The sequence below is a fragment of the Galeopterus variegatus genome, unplaced genomic scaffold, assembly GCF_000696425.1.
Source record: "Galeopterus variegatus unplaced genomic scaffold, G_variegatus-3.0.2 Scaffold586, whole genome shotgun sequence".
NCBI lineage: Eukaryota > Metazoa > Chordata > Mammalia > Dermoptera > Cynocephalidae > Galeopterus > Galeopterus variegatus.
The window spans coordinates 187,307-192,701 of NW_007726697.1; positions in this window are offsets into that span (position 1 = coordinate 187,307).

Below are 5,395 nucleotides of genomic sequence, written 5' to 3' on the forward strand. Positions count from 1 at the left end.
CTCATTGTTCCATACATCTTGAGCCCTAGGCTTTCCTTTTAGAAGCAGTTACTACTAAGTTTCTGCTTTTGTTAAATTTTAATTAGTTTTAAGTCAGGCTTATAACTCTAAATAATATGCTTTCACCATTATTTTTGACTTCTGAATTTTAGACTTTAATTCATTGTTATCTAAAACAGAAGTATAAGCTGACTTATCATTCCAACCCTTTCCCTCATTCTACCTAATTTGTAGCTATATTTTTATTTTTTGCTTTGCTACTGCTTTTATTTATACATTTGTTATTGTCTTAATGTTTATGTTTCTACCAAATTCATATTTTAAAATCCCAAATCCTGGGGTGATGGCATTAGAGGTGTTGCCTTTGGTAGATGATAGGTCATGGATGTGGAGCCCTCCTGGATGGGATTAGTGCTCTTATAAAAGAGTCCCAAGAGAGACCCCTTGCACATTCTACCATGTGAGAATGCAGTGAGAATGCACCCTCTTTGAACCAGAAAGTGGGCCCTCACCAGACAATGAATCTTCTGGCATATCAGGCCTTAAAACCACCTTAAGTGACATTACAAGAGTTGCCATTATGAGCACACAAGGGCCTATTAACGTGGCAGCCTAAGATGGCACCAGGAGGAAGCAGGGCGGGAGTGTCTGCGGGAACCTTGCCTTAGCCCTTATTGGCCAAATACGTGCTTCCACGCTCCTGAACACTGCGTGATTGCAATAGCTAGGCATTGAGACAGGATGCATGCTCTCGTAACCTTTAAGCTGATTGGAGGATGTAAAAACCTCCCTTCCCCATTTGCCTTTAAAAGCAAGTGCTTGTGTGATAATAAACGGAACTGCCTCGACAGAACTCCGGCCGTGTCTGAGTGTCCTTTAATTGGGCTGGTTTGGGGCCGGCGGTGTGCTCACCTCTCTTCACTGCTCTCTTCCCCCATCTCCTTCTAAAGGGGACAGGAGGGAAAGAGGAATCCGGGCCATTCACTCGCCCATTGAAAGGAACTAGGCTAGGGCTGTATGGGTTGGCTGGCGGTGGACCCGACACTGGCAGCTTGATCTTGAATTTACTCAGCCTCTAGAACTGTGAGAAATAAAATTCTATTGTTTATAGGCCACCCAGTTCATGATAGTTTGGAATAGCAGCCTGAATAGACGGACATTTATTTGCGCAATATGTTTTTCCTTCAACTACATACAGTTTTCTTGCCTCTCCATGCTATAATATAAATATGTAAATTTGCCCATCCTTCCCTAGTCTGTCCCTCCCCAATTCTGCTGCCTATTTCTAAGAGTTATATCTTTACTTTTACATTTTCAAAAGGTCATATTTACATTTTCTCTCTAGGTCTGTTTAAGCAATCTTTGTCTGTTATCATCTGTCTATATATTCATTCCAGTAACTTAAAATCAAGTGACATTTATGTTAGAAGTATTATTTACTTCAGAGCTAATTAGTTTTTAACAATTGTTTTCTTCGTCATTATTTTTGTGTCACAGTTCCTGTTCCCCATAAAAAGAATGCTCCAGGTTACGTGGATTATTTTCACTTGAGCCCTGTAATTAGCTCAAAATCATACTACTTGTTTTGTTTCCTGTAGAAACCTCAACATTTTTCTCTATTGCCTATTTTTCTATTCTTTATTTATCTTTGTTCAATTTTATTATTTCCTTTCTTCTGCAGGTTTAGTTTGCTCTTCATTTGCTGGTTTCTTAAAGTGTACAATTAGTTTATTCATTTGAGTTGTTCTTTAATGTAGGCATTTACAGCTATAAATTTCCCTCTGAGTCCTGCTTTCACTGCATCCCGTAAATTTTGATATAATATCTTTCATTTTCATTCATATCAAGGTATTTTCTAATTTTCCTTGTGATTTCTTCTTTGACCCATTGGTTGTTTAAGAGTGAGTTGTTTAATTCCCACATATTTGTGAGATTTCCAGTTTTTCTTCTGTCATTGATTTCTAGCTTCATTCCATTGTGGCTAGAAAACATTCTTTATATGATTTCATTCTTTCTGAATTTATTGCAACTTTTTCTGTGGCCTAACATATGGTCTATTCTGGAAAATGTTACATGTGATCCTGAAAATGATATGTATTCTGCTGTTGGGTGGATTATTCAGCATATACCTGTTGGGTTCAATTGACTGATAGTGCTGTTCACATCCTCCCTTTCCATATTGATCTTTTTTCTGGTGGTTCTATCCATTATTAAAAGTGGGCTATTGATGTCTCCAACTATAATTGTAGAACTGTCTACTTCTACCTGAATACATTTTGAGGGATCTATTGTTAGGTCTTTATTGATGAATTTATTTAAATGTGATCCATCAGAAATCCCTTTCCTGAACAAACAACTCTTCACTCTCTGTCTCTCTGCTACTATGATGTGGTGAGCAGTCCAGCATCAGCATCCCCTGGATAGCTATTGAAAATGGAAATCTCAGCCTTCATTCTTACTAAATTAGAATCAACATTTTAACAAAACCCCTAGAGGATTCCTATAAACATTCAAGTTTGAGTTGTTTTGTTCTATTCTTTAATTACTTTTATTCTTTTTAATAGTACTATTGCTTCCTTATATAGGTCATGGAGGTGGAGCCCACCTTGATGGGATTAGTGCCCCTATAAAATTATGTATTAATATGTAATTATGTTACATATTAATAAGAACATAAGCTCATTGGGGACAGAGCTTTGTTGTGTTCCCTGCTATAAGACAATGTGTCAAACAGTCTTGTTCCATAATAGGCAATTAATAATTGTTGAAGAACTGGAAGAATGAATAAATGAGTGAAAATATTTCCTGATTAAAAAATGTAAGTGACCGTCCATACCCCTTATTGTCCTTAGGATGTAGGTCTCAAGTCTTCTACCAACTTTTCCTGTTGAATTCCTTTTCCCATTCTTTCCAGACACACTGGACTTTTTGGTTTCTTGAATATGTTGGAATCTCATCTACCTCAGGTCCTTTGGGAGTGCTGTTCCCCCAGCTAGAGTACTCACCTCTTCCCTCTTCACGTAGCTTATTTCTGTCCATTTTTAGCTTTAGGCAGATTTATTGATCAGATCAGACAAGAGTATGGCATTAATGTGTGTTTTCCTGAATTTCTTCATGGCAGAATTTATCTGAATTTAATTTATATTTTAATGTCTGTATATCCAGTTCACTTTTATTTGTCCATTTATTTATTTTTATTATTTTACTTATACATATTTGTGTGGTATATTGTTGACTATCAGAATTTGTGTACGGTATGCGATGATCAAATCAATATTATTGACATGTTCATCATTGCAAATCATAATTGTTTTTTGTGTCTCTTATCCAATTACTCCCTATCCCCCCCTTCCCCTCCCCACCTCTGTTAACTATAGGTCTGTACTCTACTTCTGAAATGTCAATGTTTTATTATTGCCTTTCTTTCTAGTTTCAAAAGGGAATGGATGTATTTGCTTAATTCACTAGAGTAATAATCTTTACTGGGTTAAGGATATATCTTTTAATTATACTTTAAAAATAATAGTTACAAATAGTTGCAAACAGTTTATATTTAATAACATATTTTCTGTAACTATTGAGGATATATTTATTTTTTATTTATTGATTTGACATATAATATTTATAAAGTGTTTTCTTTATCTTGAACTATCCTGATTTTGTAGTAAATTCTATTTGGATACAATGTATTATAATCTGAGTATTTGATTTGATATATGTTTTCTATTATAAACAACTCTTTATCAGCACCTACTTGTTATTCTCTTGTTGTTTTCTGTATAAATATATCATTTCTTCCCCTGAATAGTAAACATTTATACATGCATATATTCTTCTATCAAATAGATTGCAAAGAATTATATCTTTTCTCCCAGTGGCTCCTACTATTTGACTTAGATTTCTAAACTTCTAATTTCTACTTTTTAAAAATTTTCCATTGTAACATAGTTGATTATACATATCTGTGGAGTTTAGAGTTGAATACTGTCACCTGTGTGCAATATGTGATGCTCAAATCAGGATAGTGAGTATATTCAGTATTATATGATATAATTGTTTTTCATAGCCCTTTACCAACCCCCTCCCTTTGCCTTGTTCCCACCTGTCGTACCCTTAGTTCTGTTCTCTCCTTTTGAAAGTTGAGTGTATTATTGTGATTGTTGTATCTTTTGTTTATTTATTTATCTGTTTATTTAGTTCCCACTTATGAGTGAAGACGTGGTATTTCTCTTTCTGTGCCTGGCTTATTTCACCTAACATGCTTTTCTCTAAATTCATCCACATTGCTGTGAATAGCAGTATTTCATTCTTTTTTATGGCAGAGTAGTATTCCACTGTGTATATATACCACATTTTCCTTATCCAGTCATCTGACAATGGGGATTTATGTTTGTTACAACTATTGGTTATAGTAAATAGAGCTGTGATTAATGTGGGGGTGCAGGTATCCCTTTGACATGATGATTGATGGGGCAACTAGTTCATTGATTATTTACACAGCTTGAATTCAAGAAAAGTCAGTTTAAATCTCAGCTCCAACACTAGTAAGCAGTGTGACCATGAGTGATTACTTAATTGTTTTAAGCTATGTCATGTTGTTTTGTGAAAATTTCATAGAATAATACATATATGTTAGGGAGCATTTTTTGGCACAGAACAAGCAAGCATTCAATAAATCGAGGTGCTGTTATTTATTGGTGTTTCTAAATTGAAAATACTTGAGTTTTTCTGAAACATTTTTGAGGGTGCTGTCTCGACTTGCACTGTGAAATCAAACAGAAGAATTCACACTTTCTTGTTTCAAATAGGACATGATAAGCTATGGCTGAGTCAGGGAAACTTTCCCTGATTTTTACCTCATTACTATTTTCCTGTGGTCCTTATAAATTTAGACCTTAAATATGAGTGACTCACAGCATGGTCCTTGATATAAAAATGACAAAAAATAATAATCATATGCACTGTAAAACCATAAGTGCCTTTGCATTACTTAGGAGAATGGGAATGTGGAGAAATGTGCTATGGGAGATATCTTGTTTAATCTTATTGTCAATTGCTATCCCTTCCTCAATTTTACCCAACTCAAAAGGATAATTATTTGATTGTCCTTTTGAGTTTTGATTAGAAAATTTCATCTTCTAGTTTTCATTAAATGAGTTAGGAGAATAAAATGGCAGTTACATGTGCATCATAAAAGTATACTGTAAGTCTAAGCTATTTGAAATAATTTATAAAATGCTGCTTCAAGAGCTTAGCATGTATTATACAGTTCAGTGATGCTGCCTTTGTTCTTGCTTCCTTTCCTAATTGAATTAGTATAGATACCACAGGGAACTCAAGTGTGAAGGGGATCAGTGGTACATATTTCTTTTTTTTTTTTTTTTTTTTTTTTTTT